A 27948-nucleotide genomic window follows, 5' to 3' on the forward strand; every position below is an offset into this window, starting at 1 on the left:
TACTGTAAGAAACCGCTGCGTGTCAAGCTCCGCTGCGCAGTCTAGAGAAAAGACACGGCTGTTTTCACAGCGGAGCTCTTATACGCTATTGGCTGCGATGACTGACGAGTTGCCATCTGTCGGAAGCGCCTCGCTTGCGTACACTGTAAACGAAAATAAACCCATCTTGGAGTTTTTAAGAGGTGATGTGCCCTAAAACCTCCCCTCCTCAAATATTTACTCCGATGTATGGGAGCAAAACAGCGCCATTCCCTCGTTTCACTCCGCTGGCTAGCTGCGGGAGTATTAAGGCGACATGACGCGATTTTACTCCGCTTAAAAATCTTGTTCTCCCGTGAAACTCCGACAGGGAGTTTTAAAAAACTCCCCTCCGCCGATACAGGTTGGTCACGTGGCGCTTCTCATGAGGCTGTGCGCCTCGCCAGCGACCGGGAGCGTTCGGCGGAGCGGGCAGTGCTCATGGCTGACGGTTTGTTTACGTGTGTGAAGTGTCGTTCCGTGACAGCGTTTCGTCAATTTGTTTCCCGTATTTCCTTCCAGAAAGTGTTATTGGCATGCCTGAAGCTCACTGTATCTCAGCTTCAAGTACATTAGCTGTGATCACTTTGCTGACAACGATGATTGCAAGAGCCACGTTTTCAAGTGCGGAAAAAGGCTTAGGTATACCTCGAAGCTGCTCACTGGCTCGTGATGTCAGCTCACGTTCTGACTGTGTTTTCGTGCTGCGTCACCCCGTCTTGTGTTCTTCAGTACGTGAAATGCGACTTCTATGTCCAATTGAGTACATGCTGACAACGTCCAGTGTAGTGTTTGAAAGGACCGCGTAGCAATGGCAACAGCAGCCACTGTTCGAGCGACGACATCCGTGCTAGTCGCGCATGAATGGCGTAACCCAAGTTCGTTGCGGTGCTGTGTTGCCAGTGAGAAAGACCGGAGTGCAAGCAACTGTTTTTATGTATCTGTGAACGGATATCCTCGCCCGAAGAAAAACGGTAGGACATAAGTATGCGTACTGAAAATAAAGCTTCTTATTGAGCGATCTGAATCGAATTGTTATCGCGCATATAGGTTTTGGTCACGTCGTTGCTTCCGATATTGCATTAACATTACGCTCTATCCGAGACACTGATTTAGGCGCATGCCTGCTGGCTCCGAGTTAAGGGATTCACTCGACAGATCAGCGATGTAGCTCCTTTTCGTCTCGATTGCTGGGACGCAGAGAAAGTAGTGCGGTGTATAAAATGTATGACTGCGCATTTTTCGGTATTACGTCGGCTGCTGCGGGTCATGCTCACACGTGATAATTTCTTGCTACGCTACCTGTATATCGCAAAAAATTAATTTTGCAATGCAGCACATACTTACATTTTTCTTGCTTACTGTAACTAACGCACTACTTTTTGGCCGCGAACGCCGGCAGTGTGCGAAGTCGCTTCAGCACTCACAGAATGGCATGATAATTTTGAAAAATTACGCCATTAACTTTTTTTCTCTCACTATTTTGAATTAACAGTTTTGTGTTGATTAAGGTATTCTGTTAATTTCAGAGAGGCAGATCTCGTATGAACGAGTATGTGAGTCGTAATTCTGAAAACAGCACAGCTGCTCCCTAGGCGGTTTCGAGGCACACAGTATCGTGGCTATATATACTGGCACCGTTGCTTCTTGAGTATCGCGTGTACGTGGGATGTCTTTCAAATTTCTGCATTGGGCGTTTCTGAAATGTTTATGTATGTCATGATATATGTGCTTTCATTGACTTGTTTCGTCGAATTTGACGCGGTCTCATGTGCATATTTCGAAATTTGACCAGCAGCCTCTGCATGTAAACATGTTCGCGCAAACTCACGCGATGCCTCTTTTTATGCTCCCGTTGCACCTCGAAAAAACTCCAACAATTGCAAAACAAAACATAAAGAAAAGACAGAAAAGAAAACTCCCATAATTCCACGCAAGAATTCCGCTCGTACGGAGTAAAAATTCTACTCCGATCATACGGAGCATAATAAACTCCGAACCGGGGGGTCGCTAGAGGACAAGCAGTATACTCCCACCTCGGAGTGATTTCCGTTTACAGTGTAGTATAACGCGACGTGCTCCTCATAGGTTTGGTTGTCGGCGCTCAATAGAAACACCACGTGGGCCCCGGCCCTCCTGGACATTTCTGCAAGTACTCTCGAAACGACAGACCTTCTTTACTGAGAAAATAATAACCTTGGACAAACAGAAAGCACAGAATTGTTTACAGACGCTATCTCTCTACCGAATACGCACAGTGAACGGCCACTGCGCGCGGTCGCCGCGATAGAGTCCTCCGAACCGGTTTCTTGCATGAAAGGTAGGCAATCGCTGAGGGCAAACTATGTAAAAATGTTCTTGTATAGTATATGGATGGATGGATGCAAAATAAGGTCCTGAGGTACGCGACTCAGCGCGCTGCGGGCCGCTCCCACGTTGGGACAGTCAGGCCTTGCCCGACCGCCGCATCGTGGGCCCTCTGGACAGCCCATAGTTGCGCCCCGGCATCGGGGCTCTTGATAGCGGAGAGCCACTTGTCCTCATTGATTTGTTCTGTGCCTCGTAACGAGGGGCAACGCCAGAGCATATGGTCTAGGCTAGCGATGCTATTGCAGAGCCTGCAAGAACCAGTGGCATAGGTGTCGGGATAATTTTTGTGGAATAAAGCCGGGTTGGGATATGAGCCTGTTTGCAATAATCTGAGGGTCAATGCCTGCGCTCTATTTAACCTCTTGTGTGGAAGGGGAAAGTCTCTCCTGCCGAGATAAAAGTGCTGCGCAATTTCGTTGTATGTGGTCGGTTGATCACTGTTCTCCACCACTGCGGGCCGGCGTTGGAGTTCTCCATGGTCGCGGAAAGCGAGACCTCGCGCCTTGGAGTGGGCCAGCTCGTTGAGGTTTGTGGGGCCTCCCATGATGGATCCCATGTGAGCGGGGAACCACGTGAGAGTGTGGGTGGCGATGCTTTTGCCGTCGAGGATGCGACAGGCTTCCTTACACACCGCGCCAACGCTGAAGGCGTGGATGGCTGCCCTGGAGTCGCTAAAGACATTGGCATGTCCGTCGTCCAGGAGGGCCAAGGCAATGGCCACTTGCTCGGCCGCACGCGACGACGTGCTTCGTACCAAAGCGGCGTTAACGGTCGAACCCCTGTGGTTGATTGACACTACCGTGAAATTGTTGCTGTTGCAATACTGGGCCGCGTCAACGAAGCAGCTGCCGCCAGGGAGTTCTGCTGCGCGGCGTAGGAGCGCCACCGCTCTGGCCTTCCTTCTTTCTACGTCGCACTGGGGATGCATATTGCGCGGGGCGGGCGATATGATGATGTTATCTTTCTGCTCTTTCGGAATGCCCTGGTAGGCGTCTTCGACAGTGGCCGGGGGGACGCCCATCTGGTATTTATTATTAGAGAGTTTTAGCAGAGCGTTTACGGTCCGCTCCGCTCAGACCGGCCTATCACAACAATTGGCACGCCGCCGCTCAGCAAAACGCTACTGGGAACGCTGACGCGCGTGCGCACAGCACACTAAGCGGCAGCGGAACGTGGGACGCTGACCACGTCCGCTAGGAACCTGATTTAGCGGTGCGTCAGGCAGCGTGTAGTTGCTTTCGTAATCGTTTTACCGCCAAGCTGAGAGCACGTCAGTGGCATCTCTGGAAGGCGCTCTTGTTAAATAAGCGAAATCAATGGATTCGGTGCAGCCACCGGTGCGTGTGAAACCTGTGTGGAGCGGAGCGCAAGCAAACGCTCTGCTAAAACTGTCTATTATAGAAAAGCTGAGCGGTCACCCTGAATCAATGTTCTCACCTGCTATTCGGCATTGGGGGAAGGGAAAAGGGTGCACAAAGAAAGAATAGAGAAGACGTTGATTATGAGGATGAAGATGGCGGTGAAAATCTTTCACGCTCCAAGACTCTTCAAAGTCTCTTGTCCAGTCCGTTTTCATAAGAAAATTTGTTGAGAGCCTTCAGACTATCAGGCTGATAACAAGGATCAGGCGAAGGTCCCAATATAACATTTTCAGTCAATGGTCCAACGACAAATTTTGACAAGATGTCTGTCAGCGATTTTCTCTGTACATCAAATCGCGGCCAGATGTACAAGAGATGTTCTGTCTGTAATGGCAAGAAGAAAATTCAAGCAGTGGTTTCTTTGCCCGAGGCGAATAGCACCAACAGACATGTTCCTCTTGGAACGCTAAGCACAGATCTAAAAACTGTAATTTGTTGTTCTGAATAAGCTCAAGCGTGAAACCAAGACCCTCACCACAGTCCCTAAAAACTTTTGAAATATCCGTAATTTTCTTATTGTAGTTATCGCACGAACAAAACACCAGGTAGTCATCTACGTATCGAAAGGTATGCACAGCCAATTCCTTAATATTGTTTTGTAGATTTCTTTTGACGCGACTTAGATAAATATCACTCAACACTTGCGCACTTTTTCAACCAATGCAGACTCCTGATTGTTGTACATACATAGAAATACGCCATTTTACAAAAGTATTCTCTAGATAAAACAACAAAAGCTCTAAAAAAGATTCCACAGGCATCTCACAGTCCTGGGTAAACCGGAACTCATCACTGTGGAGCGTCACCGCTTCTTTTTTAACACGACACATTAGTTCCGTTTGCGGAAGCGAATAAAAAGAAGGCCTTGTACATCTACACTGATTGCATTGGTTCACAAGTTGCGCCAGTTTTGAGTGATATTTATCTAAGTCGCGTCAATAGGTTTCTGTCGTCTCAGGAATACCGCATTCCTCCCAATTCGGACTGTCAGCCCGGCGCACGAGATGTAGGTAGCGCCGGGTGAAGGCCACACATAATCGTAATCTGTGCAGCAAGCTTGCATTGCACTTTTTCATGTCCGGTGGTATCCGTATTTTCATCTCAGGGTCGAGTTCATGAAGGCGGTGATGACGGTGACCTAGCGAATCCCAGTATACTGCGGTATTATCGCGCAGAAGTCTGTACACTAGGGCACTTGTAGTGGGCTGTCTGTGTGACGAAATGGAACATAACAGAATGAAGCCTCAATGCAGCGATCGCACGCGTTCGCAGCGACAGACTGCGCGTCTGCATGCATGTCCGCGCACAATGTTTCGTTTCCGCTGCGAGCGCGTTTTCGCACCGTGCCGTGAGCTTTAGGTCGCAGCATATGAGCATTTGACGGTACACAAGCAACCATTGTTGCGTGGACGCTATCAGAGCTGTTCAAAAATAATTTCGTTGTAACTAGGGACTTCGACGTCTACGGCGACTTGTGACGTGCCGTCGCGACGATTCAATCTATTTTTTTTCTTTAAATTATTGAACGTTTCAAGATCACTATTTTTGAAGTTGCATCACACTGTATGCTTATCGGTCTTCTCAGCGTGCAAGTTCCTACTGCTTTTTCTTAATCCAGTACAGTCACTGTTTGGTACTAACACAAACATGAGCATGTGCCATGCTTGCGCTTACCGTTCCCTTTACATTTCAGTGGACTTGTCAGTATCTAGCATCAACAAGTCCACAGAACAAAGCTTAATGACATTAGCCGGGCAGCGCGCGCGCGGGCGAGCGTCTCAGTGCCCACTTTCTGTTACTCACTGAACATCGCGGACCCGAAGCCGTAGCAGAAATTTTCCGGAAGTGCTTGCTGCACACCCTAGATGTAGACGATGGCTTCTTGCCGGTTCTTAGTTTCGCGATCCAAGCTTCACGCTGCTTCTTGTCCTGTGGGTACGTGCAAAGACTGACACCGGACTCCGTTGCGTACGTCCGGCACTACGGCACCGAACCGTATAGCTTACCACGTTGGACGCCTTCAAAGGCAGCCACTACCTCTTATAGTGCTTTCGAGTGTTGTCAAGCAGACACCCGAAGCGGGAAAACCTCCCCACTTAATCAGAACCGCAGCGCAGGCGGGACTTCAAACTTTCGTTTTCAGCTCGCTTCGGCGTTTCCGAAGCAGCCGACGCGGCCACTGTGTCTACGTGATCCCACATACCACGTTACGCCGACGGCAGCGCCAGCTTTTCCAGTGGTGGAGCATGCCCCCTATACGCTAGGTTTTCGTGGTTTGTGTACGTAAGCAAAAAAGATGGCGGCCACCCCAGAGCTGAAAGAGATAAAGCATAAAGCAAAAGCGTATCGCCGGGTATGCCCGAGCTGCGCTTAATCGCGAGAAGTGTCAAAACGCAAAACGCGCCTTACGGACCCTTGGACCCATCACCAGCTCGCTCCCAGACTGATCGCCGTCCTCGGTTCGAACGCCTCCGATCACTCTCCCCACGTCGCCGATCGCTTTCCCCATATGTCGACGGCCCGTCTCTAACGAAGAGGGAAACCAGACGACGCAGTTCCTGAGGCAAGAACTGCGCATGTGTCGCCATGCCGAAGTCCTCCTCCTTTCAGTCCTGTCCTCCTCCGAAGTCCTGTCAATGTCATTGATGTGTTTATCGAAGATGTCGCTACAGTCGCCCTCGTCGATACCGCGGTGCCGCTATTTCAGTTATGGATGCCAGGTTTTGCCGTTCTCTTCGTAAAGTGACGACGTCTCTATCTGGATTGTCGCTTCGAACGGCGAGTGCTCAACCTATTGGCCCTACCGCTGCTTGTACTGCCCGTCTGACCATACAGGACGTTTTGTACACGATTGAATTCATGGTTCTTTCATCGCGCTCCCACGCCGTTATTCTAGGATGGGATTTTAACGCGAAAGCGTTAAGGAGCTCGTGTCGCAGAAAAGCCGGTGTCGTCGGCGTCGGTGTCTGCGTCGGCGGCGTTGGCCGTGAGCGATAAATCCCAGCAGGCACTTCATGAATAAAAAACAACTTGCAAGATGGGTTGGGTGGGAATCGAACCAGGGTCTCCGGAGTGCGAGACGGAGACGTTACCACTGAGCCACGAGTTTTTTTTTTTATTTATTGCCGGTTTTGTACTTCTATATCAAACAAGAAATGACATTTGGGAAAACAAGATAAATGAGCAAGTTTTCAGCACCAAGTGTCAGCCTTACAGGGCCGACTATTTTAGAATTCTTTGAGCGCGGTCAAGGGTTCCACCCTTGACAGCCACGCAGGTACACAATCTTGTGCTTTCTGAATTTCCACAAATCTCGACATGCATTCTCGGAAAAGCATTCGCGCCGGCCGAGCATCCGGATCGCAGTGATACCCCGCCATACGGGCGCGCCATAGACAGTGAAGGCCAACTAGCATAATAAGGTCAAACGGCAGTACATCATCGTTTTCTATAGATAAATATCTAATACCCTGTGGATCTAAAGGAAAGTCCTTTTTGATAGTCCTCTGAAGTACATCCCAAAAGAAGACACCCGCCCAACAATCTAGAAAAACATGATCTATAGTTTCTGGTTTCTTACAGATCAAGCAATGCGAGCCCCAGGGTAAGAAAAACCCACGATCTTCTAAAAAGGTTTTGACATTCAACGTACCCGTGTGAAGCTTAAAAAAGAAAGACTTGGTCTCTGGCGTTACTTGCATTCTTTTCACCCGCTTAAGCACGTCTTGCCCCTGGCCTCCACTGTATATGGCCCTGTACATTGGCACAGGGAGAACTACATCGCATACATCTTTGTACAATGTTTTACGTTTCACTGAAAAAAGGTACTCATTTGAAAATCTAACGGACAAAAACCGTACACTTAAAATAACTTCTTTAAGAAATCCACAAACCGGACCGTTCATATTGTCTGTACAGACTACATAGCCAGGTAACGCGCTCCTTAGCCTCACTTGGCACACCGTGCGCAAGAAAGGATAGCTTAAGTCGCGGAAAAAAAAAAAAAAAACGGTTTACGACCTGTCGTATAAAAAGGTGCGTCATTCCCAAACCTCCGTCTTTAACTCGCCTGAACAAATTTGTTCGACGGCATCGTTCCCAATTCGAAGCCCACACAAATACTGCCAGTACTCGGTGCAACTTCTGTATATTTACCCTTGAACAATGCAATACTTGCATTACATACCATATTTTTGCGACAAAAAATAGATTGCAAACTGTAGCTTTTGCAAACATTGACAGATGTCCACCTCTCAACTTGTTCGCTTTTATCTGTGTTTCTCTTGTTTGATCTTGCCAATACTTATCGTTATTTTTGTAATATTTCAGTGGGACGCCTAGGTATTTAACGGGTGTCGTCAGCCACTTGACGTTGGCGAAAGTGACCGGGGTGGAAGGCCATTCTCCGTGCCAGAAGCCAAGGCACTTTCCCCAGTTTACCATGCTTCCAGTTATTTTGCCGAAACCCTTCACTACAGCGATAGCTGCAGCTACACTCTCTTTATCTGTACAACAAACTGCGACGTCATCCGCATACGCCAGAATTTTAACTTCCGATGCATTTAATCTGAAGCCGTGAATGTTTCTGCTTTCAATGATCGCTAGGCACATTGTTTCTATGTATATACTGAACAGAAGGGGACTCAGGGGGCAGCCCTGGCGTACAGAACGCTTTAGGTTAATGGGGGCCCCCACTGACTTGTTAACAATGAATCGCGTAGTGCAGTTCCGATACACCAAAGCTACCCCATCTCTAATGATGGATCCGACATTAATGTGGTCTAGGATGTCAAGCAAAATATCATGAGGTACACAATTAAGCGCTTTCTCAAGATCGAGCTGTAGAACTGCCACCCCTGCTTGCATAATGTCGCAGCACTCCATCACACACCGCATCTTATGTATATTAGTCACAATCGAACGCCCCATAATTCCACATGTTTGGTGAGGACCAACCAATTCCCCAATTACTTTCTGTAGCCGCCTTCCTAGCACTTTCATCAAGATTTTATAGTCACAATTAGTTAATGATATAGGCCTGTATGAGGAAACCAATTTTAACTTCTCTGTCTCTTCTGTCTTTGGAATTAATAGAGTATGTGCTTCCCCAAAAGACCGGGGCAGGACATTTAGTTCGTAAGCCTCATTGAAAAGAACTGTAAGCAGATAAGACAATTCTTTTCTAAACGTCTTGTAAAACGAAGCGCTCAGACCATCAGGCCCTGGCGACTTGCCGAGATTCAGGTTATCTACAGCCTTTTCTACTTCCGTTTGTGATATGGGTGATTCCAACTCTGTTCTGGTGTCATCTTGCAGTCGTGGCATTCTCTCAAGAAATTCTTCTTTAAACCTCTCTGCGTTCACAGGTCTAGAAGCAAAAAGCGCTTCGTAATGCCGAGCAAAAGCACGTCCTATGCTGTCATTGTCTGTCATTACTATCCCGTTATCTTCAATAACATCTATATGGTTCCGCCGGGCGTGACTTTTTTCGAGTCCAAGTGCGCGCTTTGTTGGACATTCATCTATAGCCATCGCTTCTACCCTTGCTCTCACTTGCGCTCCGCGATAACGGTTCTCATCATAAAGTTCCAATTTCTGTTTGATACTACGCAGATCTTCGGCATACACACCTGGCGTTTCGCATTCAAGCGCTGTTAGCTTTTCAAAAATCATCTTTAGCTCTTTCTCTTTCTTTTTGGCTTCAAACAATAAAATGCTGGATTTTTCTATCGCTTTAATTTTTATCTGTTGTTTAAAAATTTCCCACTGCTCTCCTATTCTTTCCCCACTATCTTCGTGGATATTCTTAATTGCATGAATCACAGCTTCATTGCAAGATTCATCCCTTACTAAATTGGAATTCAATTTCCATTGCTCCCATGAAAAACTCTTTCTCTCTTTCCTTGATCCTATTTGACATTTTACAAGGCAGTGATCAGTAAACGAAATTGGCGAAACACCATAACTGCGACACTTTGGGATCGTATCCACTGACAGGTACAGACGGTCCAAGCGGGCATGGCTGTTGCCCTGAAAATGAGTGTACTTCACAGATCGGGAGCCCTCCAGACACTCTGCAATATCCTCTAGCTCATGATCTGCAATCACTTGTGACAACACATCACTGCTTGTCTTTAACCATTCTTCCAGTTGACCTATCACTTGAGTTCAAAACGCAATTAAAATCCCCAACCAATACTAGCTGCTTATCAATGCACAAATACTGTCTTAGGTTAGAAAAGAAATTAACGCGTTCCTGCGCCACACTTGGAGCATAAATACACATAACACGCCATGCAATATCACTATATGTGAAATCACACAGCACAAATCTACCGGAAGAACACGAAAAAACGTTTTGCACGGACAGTCCTGGATTCCTTCGAACAAGGAGGACGCACCCACCAGACCTGCCGATAGCGTGGCTCACAACGGTGTGGTACCGTGCAGTGAACCCTCGCAGCATGTTCGCCGTCTCCTCTTCTCCTTTCACTTTCGTCTCCTGCACAGCCAAAACGTCCACATCTTCTTCCATTAACAACCGGTACAGTTGGCTTTGTTTTTTCCTAGAGGTGAGACATCGAACGTTTAAAGTGGCGAGTGTAAGTGACGTTTGAGAAGCCATCGTTGATTTCTGGAAAAGGTAAGCCCGGAGCATGGCGCTTACATTGCGCGTCTAGCTCAATGCTAGACGCCTCCGGGACCGCCCGGTGAGACGGTCTCACCACTTTGCGAAAGTGGCTTGTCGTCAACTTTCCCATCCGCTGTGCCCCCAGGCCTTGCCCTGAGGTTCGTGCGTCTACCCGTTGGCGTCTTCGCAGGTGGTCCCTCGATGCTTCGCTCGCCGACCTTGTCTCCTTGGCTTGTGGCGTCTTCCAGGGGTCTTTTAACTGCCGAGCTGACGCCAGTACTCCCCGCGACGCCGCTGGCGTTCAGTGACTCGCCGAAAGCGTCCATGTCCGCACTTGAACTACGAGGGACGCTTTTCACAACCCCCCTTTTAGACACTTCGTGTGTGGGAGTTTCGGCCACTTGAGAACTTACTTCTTTTGCAGAGTCGTCTGTTCCCTCAGCCGTTTTTGCCGCAGAGTCCGGCGGGCTGTGTACTGCCTCTGACCGATTTTCACTTGCTGGAGTTGAGGCATCGCAATGTGGCCCAGTTGTGCTCACATCCCCGCTACCTTTAGCTGCGTCCTCCGCCTCCGTCACGTCCATAATGTGCACCGTTGAATCCTCATCACCGGCTGTTGCGGTCACTGCGGCGTAGGAACGAACGCACTGGGTGTCGACGTGACCGAAACGCCGGCAGTGTGAGCAACGTGGCACCTTGCACTCGCGACGCACATGTCCCGAACTATGGCAGCGCAAACACTGCATAGGCCGACCTGGTGCAACCAACAGCGCTAGTTCACCGGCGACGCGAATCTGGTGTGGAAGGTCGTCAACCTTGAGACCACTCTTGAGCTTCAGGAGCACAGTCCGAGAAGTCGAACCTTTCTCGTTCACTCCTTCCACACGCCAGCGTTCCCGAGTAACCTCGGTCACTTTGCCAAACGCCGCCAACGCCGTACGCACGTCTTCGTCCGCCACGCCGTGTAGCAACCAATGAAGCCTAAGCCTCACCTGCTGCTCCTGCGGGTCGATGACAAGACAGCGTCGCCCTTTGACCTGAAGTTCTTTCAATCCAGCCAACTGCTTTGTCGCCTCTGGGCTGTTTAATGTCACGGCCCACACATGGTTGATCTGGTAGGCACCCAAAGCAACAACGTCGGGGAGCAGCCGTTCCTTCTGCAAAGCGTCCCGGAAATCTTCGACCCTGAAGGGCCGCGCTCGTACATCTCCGTGCAAGAACAATGTGTTCAAAACGACACGTCCTGTTGGCAAATGCGGCAAAATAATCTCAAAATCCTTGTCGTCTTCTGCTACCATCCTGTTACCGCGTCCCGGGTGGGCCGCTGAGACCGCTCGTGAAGAGCCCGACATTCCGCGTCCGCTCACCTCGGTGGCTGAAGAGGAAGTCGACTGAGCCACGAGTTCGATGCTTCAAAGCGGTACAAAAGCGCCTCTAGTGAACGCGGTGTTGCCTTAGAAACGAGCTGTTTCTAAGGCTCAGGCGTGCGTCGCTTGCTCAGGCGCACATTTCGTTGTCGCGCCGAACGCTGCGTTGCTGGACGCTCACCGCGTCCGATGCGGGGCGCGTAGTCGCTGCGCCGTAGCGCGTCTTACACCCCTTGGCGGGTCGACGGGAACGCTGTCGCGTTCCACTCTTGAAGGCGAAGCTTAAGCGTCCTCCAATTTTTCTCTCACGCCGCAATGCCATCATGAATTGCGCTCGGGCTGAGATTGAACTTTTCCACCTTGGTGACCTAGCCTCCGTCGATGCTCATCCTGCTGCTAAAATTGTCGTGAAAGAAGACACCTGTATTCCCCCGCGCTCTTCAGCATTCGTACCAGTCTTCTGTAGTACCATATCCGACGGGACGGTCTTCTTCATGCCCTCTCATCACTTTTTTACCCGGAAAGCGCCTCCTTTGCCCTTTGCAGCTCTCGACCTTGCCACCGGTGTCAGCACGATGCCCATTTACAATCATCTTTCATTGCCGCTATCACTGCTCCGCCGCGAATGCCTTGGTTACGTCGAGTCGGTCGATTCAACACGAATTGTCTCCGTCCTCGACGAAGTGCCTTCTACTGCCGTCCCTGAACTGAGTGCCCTCTCCGTACCCGACTCAACATGGACTGGTGTGTTCAGCCCATTCATCGCCGAAGATCTGACGCATTCGCAGCGATCTCCAATTCTCCCAATCCTTCAGCACTTCCGCCGTTCTTTCGACGTTGCGCAAACATCTCTTGGCCGTACATCGACGGTCGAGCATTACATCGACACTGGATCTCTCACCGCTGCGACAAAAAAAAATTAAATTATGGGGTTTTACGTGCCAAAACCACTTTCTGATTATGAGGCACGCCGTAGTGGAGGACTCCGGAAATTTAGACCACCTGGGGTTCTTTAACGTGCACCTAAATCTAAGTACACGGGTGTTTTCGCATTTCGCCCCCATCGAAATGCGGCCGCCGTGGCCGGGATTCGATCCCGCGACCTTGTGCTCAGCAGCGCTGCGACAAAGACCATATCGCGTGTCCGCTACGGAACGTCGCGTCACTGCAGACCAGGTCGATGACATGCTCCGTCGAGGCGTCATTCAACCTTCCCAAAGCCCATGGGCCTCTCCTGTGGTCCTCGTCACAAAGAAAGACGGTTCCATCCACTTCTGTGTTGACTTTCGACGGTTGAACAAGATCACGCTGAAGGACTTCTACCCATTACCACACATCCATGGTGCTCTGGACTGTTTGCAGGGGGGAGCCGAGTTCTTTTCTTCGCTGGATTTGCGGTCAGGCTACTGGCAGGTTCCGATGGCAGAGGCCGATCGCCCGAAAACTGCCTTTGTTGACCCAGACGGCTTGTATGAATTCACCGTCATGCCTTTCAGACTTTGCAACGCACCTGCTACGTTCGAAAGAATGATGCATAATGTTCTGCGTGGCCTCAAATGGAAAATATGTCTTTGCTATCTTGACGACATTGTGGTGTTCGCCCCTGATTTCCCAACACACCTGCTCCGCCTCCAGCACGTACTCACTTGCTTGACCAACGCCGGGTTGCAACTTAACATGAAGAAGTGTCGATTTGCTATTCGTCAGCTAACAATTTTAGGCCATGTCGTGTCAAAGGAGGGCATTCGCCCGGATCCCGAGAAGCTACGTGCTGTTACTGCGTTCCCAAAACCTACCACTATGAAAGAGCTACGCAGTTTTATCGGCCTCTGCTCTTACTTCCGGCGATTCGTTCGAAACTTTGCGTCAATTATATCGCCTCTCACGCAGCTCCTTGGTGGCGCTAGAGATCTCTCATCATGGTCTCCAGCGTGTGACGACGCCTTCACAACCTTGCGCCGTCATCTCACGACGCCATCCATTCTTCGTCATTTTGACCCTCAAGCGCCAACTGAAATCCATACCGATGCAAGCGGTGTAGGCCTTGGCTCTGTGTTGGCACAGCGTCAACCTGGCCACACAGAAAACGTCGTCGCATACGCGAGTCGCACGTTAACCAAGGCGGAGACCAATTACAGCGTTAGAGAAAAGGAGTGTTTGGCCATTGTGTGGGCGCTTGGCAAGTTTCGCCCATATTTATACGGCCGGTCGTTTGACGTAGTGATCGACCACCACGCACTATGTTGGCTGTCGACGCTCAAGGATCCATCGGGCCGCCTTGCCCGCTGGGCATTGCGAATCCAAGAATATGGCATCCGCGTGGTTTACCGTTCCGGGCGAAAGCACTCCGACGCTGACGCGCTATCCCGATCGCCGCTTCCCCCGAAGGCCAGTCACGACTCCTCCGGCGAGTGCACATTATCCTCTCTGGACGTTGACACTATCGCTGCTGCACAGCGTAATGATCCCTGGACTGCATCTCTGCTCGACCTTCTCTCGGATACGTCGCAAGTTCCGGCGTCACGTACGCTTCGGCGCCAAGTTCCTCATTTTGCGATTCGAGACCAGCTACTATATCGACGCAACTATACCCCAGAGGGACGCACCTGGTTACTCGTCATTCCGAGAATCTTGCGATCAGAGCTCTGCTCCTCGTTCCACGTCGACCCTCAGTGTGGCCACGCGGTAGTCTTCAAGACCTACGAAAGACTTCGACACCGCTATTACTGGCGGGGAATGTACAATTTCGTTCGAAAGTTCGTCCGCTCTTGTCATGAGTGCCAACGCCGCAAAGCGCCACCGCACAACTCCGCCGGTGAACTCCAGCCTTTACAATGCCCATCCCGACCCTTCCGTTGACTCCTACCGGCAACAGGTGGAGAATCGTTGCGGTAGACCACTTAACCCGTTATGCGGAGACTGCTGCTCTACCAAATGCTACAGCGCAGGAGGTCGCCAATTTCATACTTCGCTTTTTTCTCCTTCGTCATGGAGGTCCACGTGAACTTTTAAGCGACAGAGGCCGCGCCTTCTTATCTGAAGTCATCGAACAACTGCTTGCTGAATGCACTATTGTCCATCGTAAATGCACTGCTTATCACCCACAGACTAACGGTACCACGGAACGCTTTAATCGAACTCTTGGTGACATGCTCGTCATGTATGTCTCACCTGACCACTCTAATTCGGACTTAGTCCTTCCGTTTGTCACCTACGCCTACAACACCGCGACTCAGGCCACTACCGGATTCTCACCTTTTTACCTTCTTTACGGCCGTCATCCTTCGCACACAATCGACACCATTCTGCCCTACCGGCCGGACCCATCCGAATGCCTGCCGATCTCGGAAGCCGCCAGACACGCCGAGGAATGTCGCCAGCTGGCCCGCCGATTCACCTCGGACGACCAGAACCATCAAAAAGCCGTTCACGATGTTCAGAACTCGACTCCCACTTTTCTCCCAGGCGCTCTCGTCTGGTTGTTAGTGCCACACCGCACGCCTGGGCTCGCTTCAAAACTCCTTCCGAAGTACGACGGGCCATACCGCGTTCTCGAGACATCATCACCCGCTAATTACCTGGTTGAGCCGCTAACGCCGCCGTCCGACATGCGACGTCGTAACCTCGAAGTTGTCACGTTCAGCGTCTCAAGCCGTATCACCATTCTACCGTCCTTCCAGAAAACTAAGTCGCCAGGATGGCTCCTTGATTTCCGTGGGACCATTGTAAGGAAGAGAACGAACGTGCGCACAGAGTCAGCAGCATCGGCAGCATCAAGCGCGCAGCAGAGGCTCGAGCTCGGGACCTGCTCGGTGCATCATAGAACCGGCGGTCGCTACGAACCCCAATAAATCTCCTTTATAATATTTATTATCAACATATTTATCATCATATACTGTACACAGGTACACTGGTCATTCAGGTTCAAAGAGTGGAATGGCACTGGATTTTTTTTAATACTTGTGGTTCACGCTTTCCGTAAGGTGCGTGCACATTGACCAAATTATCGGCGCACCCGTTCTGCCGAGGAAGCCCCCGCTGGCAGTTCGCAGCCCCTTATCTCCCCGCTTGTGCATCCCGTCGTCAGTCACCCTTTTTATGACGTACACAAATGAACCCTTAATAAATTCCTAAATAGTTTAACTTTTTTTTTTTTTTTGCTCTGACACGCAGCACGAGAGCACAACAGTGAATGGCTGGCGTTTTCTCGGCCTGAATAGCCGCTTGGTCCCACATTGCCAATGATGACATTTGACAGGACATATAAAACGACATCGATACTTCATGTCATGTAGATACGTAGTAAATAACTAGTGCGTTAGTTCTAATAAATATACATCATTCACGTGATCAATTATTAATCAGATCATCTTGCAAATTTAACAAAAGCAGTAGTTAGTTTTCTGGCCTCATATTGCTCGATCGGCCAAAACACAAAAGTACCTTTCGGCTTATGTCGCCCACCGCTTGTGTGCCTAGCGAAGCGTGACTCACCGCTTTAAAATTCCCGGCAGATTTCAGCAGCCACCGCACAAGAGTCGCGCCGTCGTCAACGCTGTATAGTCGAATCCGCGTGGCAAGTTTTCGCTCCAAGTATGGCCAGGCAGTTACTCTCCACTCTCGAGCTTTTAAACGTGCACGCAGTTTTTCCAGACAGTAAAGAGGAAAGGCGCGTATGGTAAACACTTTTCCGGTCTACGTCTTCGCAGCCGCACGACTGGGTTAGCACTGTTTCGACCGCTCGACCACAATTTCAGGTAGGCCTCATTCCTTTCGGAGGCACGGCCAGCGTGGGTACAAGAAACGCCGAACAGGCTTTAGTGCATCTTTCCCCTTGTGCAGCAAAAACACCTTGCGAGGTCGCGCATGCGCGGCAGAAATCATGCACCGACGGTCAGCCCTGTAAAAAAAAATACGCGACCGACATCGTTCAAAATCGAGATTGCTGCCATAGAAAGTCAGCTGCGCAGACAGAACCCAGAAGCGCAGAGCGAAATGTTCGCATAACCCACTGACTCTATACCGAGAAATACAGCACCCGTGCAAATTCTGCGGTTTCGCGTGCCGAAACCACGATCCGATTACGAGGCACGCCGTAGTGGGCGACTCCGGATTAACCTTGAACGCGTCGGCTTTTTTAACGTGCACCCAGTGCACAGACGTTTCTGGATGTCGCGCCCATTGAGATGTGGCCGCCGTGGCCGGGATCTAATCCCGCGATCTCCTGCTTAGCAGCGCAACGACAAAGCCACTAAGTAACCACGGCGGATGGGCAACCGTGTGGCAGATATGTTAACTATGCCTGTGCAATGCAGTACTGTACTTCGTTTCGTGAAATCTCTTCTCGATGGATAATTCTATAAACCGCGTAACTTGGAATAATTCCTGCGTTCCAATCTAAGGGAAACATCTTGTTGCCCTTAGAAAGATTTGTATTAATCGTCGCAATCCTTGGATAAGTCACCAAATTATTCAAATGAAACGCAAACTGAAGCAATGTAGGAGGAAAAAAATACGTGGCCTTCAAGAGTTCCCGGTACTAAAAGAGAAACTTGCAAAGTCCCGTTATTTTGGCACGACGCTGCCCGAATCGATCAGAAGTGATCCCTAAAAATTTTGGACTTTTCTAGGTTGCAAGATTGATCAGTTGACGGAAATTCGAAATAATAATAACGTTGTAACCGACTCCACAATCATAGCGCAAGGTTAAAAGGAGGACATTTACCATCTTGAGATGGTGCGAAGACAAGCGATTACGTTCATTTATAACAAATACAAAAGATTAGATTCACATACGACACTAAAGAAAACCAATCACATCCCATTACTTCAAGTACGCAGGAAAATGTCCCGTTTGACGTTCACGCATAACCTTTTAACACATAAACTAAACATACCGCGTCCCACAATACTTAAACAGCTATCGCCTAAACGAACACGTCGAACTGGAAATAATTTGCTAAAACTAATTTTTGCAAGAAGCGAAACGTTCAAATACATATCTGTCCCGCGGACCGTTTCCGATTGAAACTGTCTTCCGGAGCCATTTTCCAGTCCTCTAGCTTTGTTAAAGCTCTAGAAGAGGATTTGTTTGCGTGAATGAGTATTGTATGTAGCGGGTGTCCCAGCTAACTTGGACTAAGATTTCAAAGATACCCAAGAGCTCTAGAGAAATCGTACCTACTGCATATAGTAGCCGTAGTCGTAGGTACTTACGGCCAGCATTTTTTTCATCACGAAGTATTCATTAATTACCTTTAATTAGTGAACTTTTTAATCATTGCTTGAATCGCAAACATATCAATAACAAAGTTGTAGGGCACCTTAAATCACCTCCGAATCAAGCGTTTATTTCGTGCTGACGTGGTCCTGGTTGTTTTTTCCAATAAAAAAACAAAAGCCCGCGAAATACGAAATAGATGCGCACTCGCACGCCGCTACTCGAGCGCCTACAAGCAACCATTGAAAGATATACGGCTGCATTCTCTTATCGCCGCATCGTATACAAGGCTCCGCAACGCTTATCAATGCGTCAGCGGCGTGTTCTCTTGATGCCGCGACCATCACATAGCGTGAGGCCCTTTATCGAGCTGCCGCCGCTAGTAAAGCCGTCTATCCGTGGCTATTCGCTTGGGAGCGCTCGAGTAGCGGCGCGCGAGCGCCTATTCTATTGGATGTTTCGCGCGCTTTTGTTTTTTCCCAGGAGAACCAACGAGGCAAAGCTGAGCACCAAACAAATGCTTGATTCGGAGGTTATTTTAGGTGCCCAACAACATTGTAATTGATGTGTTTGCGATTCAAGCAATAATTAAAAAGTTCACTAATTAGAAGTAATGAATAAAGTAATACTTCGTGGTGAAACAAATACCGGCCGTAAGTACATACGGCTACGGCTACTATGCAGTCGGTACGATTTCTCTAGAGCTCTTGGGTATTTTTAAAATCTTGGTCCACTCATATACATACATACATATATATATATATATATATATAAATTTTTTTGTGCAAGTATTGTCTGCCGCTTCGAGTATACCAGCTCATGAACTAGAATTGTGATAACCGCCACATGCAACTTTTAAAGATTTTTGAAAGTGTTTGCTAAACGCCCTGTGTGTATATATATATATATATATTTGTGTGTGTGTGTGGCTAGCATAAATGATTAATTCGCCTTGAAAAGGCTATATTTAAGGGCGTATCGCGGAGCACTTCAATAATTATTTTCAGTTTTTTTTTTTCAAATTTCAATGGTGGTATAAACCTTAACCGCATGTCATGTAACTCGACCTCTGATATTGTTTCGCAACCGGGTGTAGTGTCGATGCTCCTGAACCTCAAAGCTAAATCATCTCCAGGACCAGACAACATACCGAACGCTTTTCTGCGCAGATATGCTGGAGCGTTAGCCCCTTTTCTTGTTGTTATCTTCCGTTCCTCGTTATCTTAGGCTAATATTCCTATAGACTGGCTAACTGCACGTGTCGTTCCCATACCGAAAAAAGGTGACAAAACCATAGTAACTAGTTATCGTCCGATATCATTAACTTCATCATGTTGCAAGTTAATCGAACATATTATAGATAATGAAATAACTAAATTCCTAAGTGACAACAACGTACTGTCTCCTCATCAGCATGGTTTCCGGAAGGGTTTCTCTACTGTGACACAATTAACCACAATTATTCACAACTTTGCAAGTGCTCTTGACAAGTCAAGCCAAACTGACGTAATATTTTTAGACTTTAAGAATGCGTTTCACCTTGTTCCTCACAATAAACTTATAGAAAAAACTAGAGTCGATAGACATTCCAGCCTATATTATTAACTGGGTGGCGGCTTATCTGTCTAATCGCAAGCAGTTTGTTTCAATTTATAGCTATAATCTTCTACCGAACTTTCAGACATCTGGAGTACCTCAAGGTAGCGTGCTAAGACCTTTACTATTTCTAATATACATAAACGACATCGCTACCGAAATTTCTCATCCTGTTCAAGTTAGACTATATTTGCTGACGATTGTGTGTTATTTAACGAGGTTACTTGCCACAAAGATCAATTAATGCTTAACGCTGACCTTCAAAACATTCTTTTCTGGTGCAGTCGGTGGGGCGTGGAATTGAACAGAGAAAAAACTGTTTACATGTCCATAACAAAAAAAAAAAAAAATAACATGTCGTTTGTCTATAACCTCGACTCTGAACCGCTGACCAAAGTCAGCCAGTATAAATATCTTGGAAAAGGAATCACAATAACCAGTGACCTCAGCTGAAATAGCCACATTTCTAACGTATGTAACTCGTCTTTCAGGAAGCTTTGTCTCCTCAGGCACAAACTAAAGTACGCTCCCTCTGGTACTAGATTACTGGCTTACACTTCACTCATCCGACCGAAACTATAGAATATGCATGCATTGTGTGGGATCCCTATAAGAAAATAAACATCAACGCTTTAGAGATGGTCCAACGTAAAGCTGTCAGGTTTATTTTTTCTAAACATAGACTGAGTGATTCTCCTACTAGCTTAATGAATCAACATAATATTCAAACGCTACAACTACGCAGGAAAATACGACTGAAATTTCTTTTCTTGCTTAAAAACAACTGTTTGTCCCTCCACCCACAGGCTTATGTTAAACCACTTACAGCGCGCCGAACACGGCATCGTCACGTTGACTCTTTAACACCTTATAACATCCGAACTAACCTCTTAAGTTTTCCTTCTTCCGGCGCACTGTAACAGATTGGAAGAGGCTGCATTTCACAATTGATAAACACCGATTCTATTGAACGCATGCGTCTTTAATACTAGGGGTATTGCCATGTCGGCAAGCCTTGTTACTGTGTTTTTATTTATTTTTTTACACGTGAATTTTGTTTGATACTTTGCACATCTTCCTTATTCTATTATTTTCAGTATTTTGCAATGGTAGCTTGTTCAACTTCTGGTACTTGTTCTTTTTTTCTTCTTTTTTTCCCCTCTCTCGACAGTGGTTGCAAGTGCTCATATATGCGTGTGATACTGTTCTTCTTTCAGTGTACCTTCTCTTAATCTTATTAGTCGTCGCTCTCATTTTTTGTTTTTTCGATATTTGCATATGTTGCATTGCTATTGTATTTCCTTTTCATGTGTGTATGTATATGTATACGTGCATATGCAAATGTTTAGGTATTCTGCCCCTCCTGCTTGGGCCCCCATTTCGGCCTGCAGTATTGTATAAATAAATAAATAAATAAATAAATAAATAAATAAATAAATAAATAAATAAATAAATATTTTCAAAAGTATTACACGTACACACATGAAAGATATACGAAAAGAACCACAAACTCACCAAGTCTATACTGCCTCTACAAATGTTCAATGTGTGCTCCTTTGGTGACACGACACACGTCCAGACGATAGTTGAGCTCATTCCATATTTTCTAGCACAGTCCTGTCAATTATCTGCACTGCAGCACTGATGCGTTCTTTGAGCTCCAACTAAAGATTGCGGTAGTGGGGGTACTTTAAGGACCTTGTGTAACAGACATAGGCAAAGTATATGGAGTCTGAGCATTTCACTTTTCAAAAGTCCGCAGTACAGTTTATTTCACTGTTAACGCCCATTTTACTCATGAAACTTCACTGCCAAATGAAGTGAAACTTGACAATAAACAGTTGCAGCGAAGCATGCGTTTTATTTCAGTTCAGCAAAGAATTATGCTTTCACTGTTCCACTATGATAGACGAGTGAAAACGTAGAAAATTACGCCCTTACAATTTTATTTTTGTGGTTATCACCTAATTTAAGTAGCAGGGAAAGCTTGAAGTACTAACTATTTGCAGCCTCGCCAAGGAACAGTGGCTGGCGGTTATGAGGGCGTGGGCGGGGCTTCACTGTAGACTTGTGTTGAGACGTGCTTCCTCGGAGCTTTGCAGTTATCCGGATTGAGATGTACGCTGGTGCGGCACACCGCATGAAACATGGAGAAATATATGATTGTTGTCGAGCGAGTGCTACCTTAATGTAGTTCAAGGCTAGACATACAATTATAACACGTTACATGTATAGGTTACGCATCGACAATGTTCATACTTCACTCGCCTCCTATTTCAATCATGGGGAGAGCTGCGGAAGCGCCTCTAGGCCCGTAGCCGTTCGATATTGCGGCTACATCGAAGGTAAAAGCTCAGTGACGATATGCAAAGTTTTCCAATCCAAACAACTTGTCCACACCTCTCGGGAAAGCGCAAAAACATGCCACTCGTCGTCAACACGCTCGCCATGCGCACTCTAGCGCGATCCCACATACCAGCATGGCGCCGCACGATAGTCGGCGCTGCGATCGGAAAATGGCGGCGCCCTCAATAAAGCTCTCTCTCTATATATATATATGTGTGTGTGTGTGTGGAGAAAGAGAGGGGGGGAGGGGGAGAGAGGTCATATCGTTCGCGGTTTGACCTCTCTTGCTGTTTGCTGTTTGGAGCAAGAAAACAATGCATCAGAGCAGTAACTTACTGCGCTGGTGCAAAGAGGAAGCTCTGCATGCAGTTAACAAAAAAAAGACACCATATAAGCTGATATTTTCTTAAAAAATGCATTATGTGTTACACTAGCATACAAGTATTTTTCTTCAACTTGCTGTTCCATATTTCTTATTATATATAAGAAGATGACAATAAATTCATACTTAACCCTAATACAAAGTTAATTCTGCATTTCCGTAAAGAGTTAATTCCCCCAAGCTGTCCTTGGCTTCATTATCCGTTTCATGTAGTAAATGTTTTACATTGAAGCATTTTATCTGCTAAACTCTGATCCACAAGTTTAATACCTACAGCCATAGGCGGAGAGTCCATTTTTCGGTGGCATTATACAAGTATATACAAGACCCATAGTAGGAGCCAGTTCAATTTCACAGCCCGAGTCCTCTCGGTGGTGTAATCTTCCTTCGTGTAATGGTCGCACACTTGACTATCACGAATACTGCTTCACCTTTCCGGCGAAACTGCAGCCTCTCTTTCTCTCTTTTCTGTGAGTCCGAGTATAAGCGCTGCTGCGCATAACCGCTGTTGATTCCGATTTTGAGTGAATCCGGCTTGGCCTCATTTCGGTTACTGAGTAAAATACAGTGTTCCCCAACTATCATGAACCAAGACATAAAAAAAGAGCAGTTGCGTTACTCGAAGAAAACCTAGTGCATATTGTTTCCAGTACAGCGGAGTAGCCACCAGTAATTCTTTCGTTACTGAGATTTAATTCAGTAATTGCAATTAATTATATAACTTGAGAAGTACTGTGCCAATTTTCAGTGTCAATGGGGCATGTGTAGGTACCCTTAACTGCGGTGTTTTCAGCGACGTACTAATTGCATTCAATTTTTTCTGACTGGCAAGGAAACCTCACGAAGTATGAAAAATATTGCGTGAGTGCACTCCCACCCGTATCACAAGGCAGCGCCCTCAAACAAGCTGATAGAAAGCAACTGATTTGCCAGTCGCAAACCCGAAGAGGCAGCGCATCACTTTGATAATGGTACGAAAGGAGCGCCAACAGCAGGTTTCGCGGCTTCGCAGCTATTCCTTCCTCTCATTTCTACGTCACACTTATTATCCGTCTCTCAAGGCCGACTGATCACATTGATAACAAAAGCCCCTTGATAACGGTGCCGAAGCGCCGCTCTGACCACGCACGACACGCCAAAAGCAATGTATTAGGCATAGAATGTTTCAAAATTCCGGCTTTGCTTGCACCGCATCGAAAGAGTGCACATGAAGCTATATATTGCGCCGGAAACTTGCTTCGGACCAAAGCCAAGTTAATGTGACCGTTTTATTTTTCATGAAAATGTATACCTGCGGCAAAAACAGGTTCGTGTCAAAAAATAAAAGCGAAATAGCACACCGGGAAGTGACCAACGTGTAGAGAAAAGACAAAACTTATGCCTTCAAGAAAGTAAATATACCACTTCTAAATGGGCCAAATTGGCAGTCAGGATGTCTGCACAAAAACATGAAAAAAAACCCATCATATTTGAGTGTGCCCTTATTATCAAATGAATTATCAAATGAACACCAGCCTAGAGGACGTGTCCGAATAGGTCTCCTTTTGCAGCTACGCAGTACTGTGTGCATTTCATCACATCTTCAGTGGCTTTCTTGATGACCGACGCTAGAATTCTGCGGCATACATCCATTATCCTTGCCTTGAACTAATCTGACGCCCGTCTGGATCATGTAAACATGATCTTTCACATAACCCCAAAGAAAGAAATCGAGCGGAAAGAAGTCAGGTGACCTAGCCGGCCAATTTACAGGCCCGTGCCTTCCAATCTAATGCACATGAAATGCCGCATCCAGATGGAGTCCTCCACCGCTGTTTCTTGAAGCTGTTGGTTTGTCTTAGGTTTTCATAATTTCTGATAACAGTCGATGCGTTTGGTCTACCGCCACACTTCCATGACTGATATACAGTATATATATTTGCGGCCTTCCTCTTGCTGCCATTTGCAGATCCCAAGGAAAGGATCATGTTCACCTTCTGCTCATTACAGAAAGACATGGCGACTGGGACGAAACAAAACACACCTTTAAACCTTTGCACTGACGTTGTCAATTCGCTTTTGTGATGATAGGTTTTGTGGAAAAGAACAAAACAAAGAAACATCCCCGCACTTTATATACGCTAAGACAACAGCTATCACAGCGTGTTTCCAACACCAAATGTGACGTGTTACTTCGGCCGGGGTGCGGCAGATAAGGCACTAGCTCGATCATGATGTTTTTCTTTATTTCCTTTATTTTGTTCTAGATAACTCAGAGGGAGCCTGTTTGAGGGTGCTGCTTTACGATCCAGGTGGGAGCGCCATCACGTGGTATTCTCCATATTACGCGGGGCTTACGAGTCGAAAAAAGAAATTGTATGCAATTAGGACGTCGCTGAAAATACCGCAGTTAGATGTCCCTTGGCTGTGCCTTCAAATGCCTCAGTGACACTATGATAATTAGGATATTATGTCTCAAGTTAGATATCTAATTAATTACAATTACCTAATTAAATCTCAGTAATGAAAACATTACTGGCAGCTACTCCACTGTACTGGAAACCATATGCACTAGGTTTTCTTCAAGTAACGCAGTGCTCCTTTTTTAAAATCTTGCTGTGTTTAGTTAATTTCGACACTCTGTAAATATTTATTACCTTTGCACGCAAGTGACAATGTCTGTATCCCTAAAAATGCTGTAAATTATTAGAAATGTTTCTTCTTTTTTTTTCACGAGTGATTAGCATTGCTTAGTGGAAAAAGAGCAATACTGAGGCACACAACATTCACATGCATTTCACATGCCATTGATAAAAGACTGTCGAAGGGGTCACTGAAGTCTATAGGTTTTCTTCATGGTCAAAAAACATGCAAAGCAATTTGAAGCGTGGTGAACAGTTCATTCTCTAGGCATAGGCTATCCATACCTTCAGAAATAATGTTTAATCGGCCACCTCTATGTCTTTCAAAAGTATCATAAACGTTGTCGTGTGTGTATGTGCATCTTGTTCACAGTGGAAATTTAAAACAATGTATAAGTGAGAAAATGCGGATGATGCAGTCGCCACTAGTGCTTTTAATGCGCATTCTTCTATTGACAGGATTTGCAGAAATAAACCGAAAGTATGAATTAAAGGTCGTGCATGTCCACGCCAGCAATGATGCAGTATACAGGGTGTCTACCAAGTTGACATTACCAAATTCCCGAGTTATCCAGGTTTTCCCTGAGTGCCTTTGCTAAATTCCCTGAGTGATGCAGAACTGTTTTATGTCAAGACGGGCTGAAACCATATCGCCCGATGCTGTCACTCTAGTAAGCATACGAAAAATTTTAAGAAAAACGACTTCGTCCAATTTGAATACTAAGGAGTAGTGTTTATGTTATTGAAAGAGAAAATAGACGGGAGGGTTTAGTAAAATGCACAGCAAATAAAATGTCTTCGAAAAAAATTGCAAATCGAGTCGGACATTCTCAAATACGAATAAAAAGAAGATGCATACAGAAGCTAATATTTTCGAATATGAGCTATTTCTATCAACTGATAGCAAGCTCATTGGTACGAGGCCCAAACTTTGTCACAATTGAGATTTTCTCTCAGCAGTTCGTAAGTCAACCTCAACTGTCCTGACATACTCTCAGCACGCGCACGACGCCCCAGTGTTGTGTTTCACTGCTTTGAAGAGTTTATTTTGGTTTGGATGAGAGACACCTGCATCTCGGCATCAGCCAACACTTTTTTGAGCTCAAGCTCCTTCAAATCGGCGGCAGCACGCTTCCTTTCCTGTTCATTCCTTAATGCGTAGGTTCTTTCTGTTCTTGTCCTCCTTCCACCACTCGTTCACCCCACGGACCATTTGAAGCATCTTCTTGGTCAGTTGCACAGTCCACGTCCGATTTTTCGAACTCCCTAGGGGCCGCGAAAACGTCAGAAAGATCGGCCAGTTGGAAAAAATAAATGCATGTCATTTACTGCCCTTACGGGCTCAAACCGCCACAGGCACATTCGAAAACGCTCTGAAGGCCTGCCGGTACACGTATTAGGCATATCGGTGCTCGTACTGCGACAGGAAATACCGGGTGCACGCGTGTATAATTAAGGAATACATACTGTGTCCCATGGCAATAGCCCATTCCCACGCTTGCTACGCTTCACTGCAATACTTTTGCATATGCTTCACCAAGTAACATTTGTGTACGGAGGCGAAGCTGACTTTCGGGAACCGGCAATATGTAACGCACCGTGCTTTCCAAGCTTCTAAGCCAATCGCGAGGACCACAAAGGCGGAGTCCGTGCCATTGCTGACAGCAGCGAATTCTTTCAATAAAAAACACGGCATCCAATGGCAAGCTTCATAGCGAACGTCGAAGCAGCTAGGCCTAGCGTTGCCGCTGTTGTGCCCGTACATCCAGCCTGGTTTCCGAATCTACAAGATGCAGAATTTATCCTGCGAACGCCCTTTGGACAAACCCGGGGCTGCGCCGAAAGGCACAACGCTCTAACGCGAATGTAAATGCGCAGCGCGGTCACTGGTTGGACCTCTCGGACGACCGTCGAGTGCTGGCTTTGTATTGGGCCGTTTGAGTGACAATCGTTTCTCGGGGCTTTATAAGCCCCAACGCCGCCGCCTGGAGAATCGGATCCACCGAACCACCGTGAGCCGAGTGCCGCTCTCGAGTGGAGCGAGATGTGTTACGCGTTGGAGTTTCGCCGGATGTCGCCATGCGGGAACAGCCGTGTTTGCTGTTAGCTCTCGGCCCGCGTGCCGATCCGATCTTGTCCTATATAATGACCTGTATATAGTGTATAAAGTCCCTTTTGTTATTCCCGCCGACGCCTGACTCGGAGTCTTCGCTACCAACTAGAGCGCTGGCAACGCTCTGTCACGAAACGGGTGACGAGCGCTACGGGACCACCTCAAAGTCGCAACACCGCCGTGGTGGCTACGGCTGCCAGCGGATCTGCGTGCGAGAGCGCCGGTTCGAGGCGGCAAGATAATCACAATGGCAGCGGTGGTGGCTTTGATTAATGCCATTTCGTACCTGTGGTCACGGCAAAACTTCCGGAAAATCGGACGGCGAAGAGTTCTAACGTCCGAAATTTCAGACGTTCTGATACATTGACTCTATGGGGTACGTGGTGGTGCCGCGAAGCCGTCCAAATTATCGGGAATCCGGAAAGTCGGTCGATGACTACACTGGCAACTCCTCCAGCCGACGACAGGGCGTCAAAGACGATTCATTACGATTCATGCCTGTTACTCGAGCCAGCATTACCTCGACTTTCGACCCTTTCAATAAAACTACAGCTAATTTTCCCTGAGTTTTTCAAGACTACTCAGAATCCCCGAGAATTCCCGGTTTTCCCGGTTGGTAGACACCCTGGGTAAGCTATCAGCCCCAGTAAAATTTCAAGTGAAAAGGTCGGGGGAGGTCAAAGAAACCTCAAATGATGTGGGTAACAAAGCTATGGTAATGCCACTTTAGGTGTGTGTGCGGGGGGGCTTTGGCATTGCCTGGAAAACTTTGGAAGGGGCTCGGGCCCCGAAGCCCCTTCCAACGTATAATAATGATAACTTTTAATAACGGCGTGGGTACAACAGTTAAAAACAATGTCGCC

General features: G+C 47.2%; 1 long non-coding RNA gene across 1 annotated transcript in view; it reads right to left on the reverse strand.

Annotated features, from left to right (window-relative positions):
- The window catches only part of LOC129382221 (uncharacterized), a 48236-nt gene extending 31474 nt beyond the window's left edge, over positions 1-16762 (reverse strand). The window contains exon 1 of the long non-coding RNA XR_008610315.1: positions 16302-16762. This is a non-coding gene — a long non-coding RNA (uncharacterized lncRNA). The remainder of the gene's footprint in view (positions 1-16301) is intronic.
- Positions 16763-27948: the final 11186 nt, after the last annotated feature.

Source organism: Dermacentor andersoni, chromosome 6 (genome assembly GCF_023375885.2).
Source record: "Dermacentor andersoni chromosome 6, qqDerAnde1_hic_scaffold, whole genome shotgun sequence".
NCBI classification, from domain to species: Eukaryota; Metazoa; Arthropoda; class Arachnida; order Ixodida; family Ixodidae; genus Dermacentor; species Dermacentor andersoni.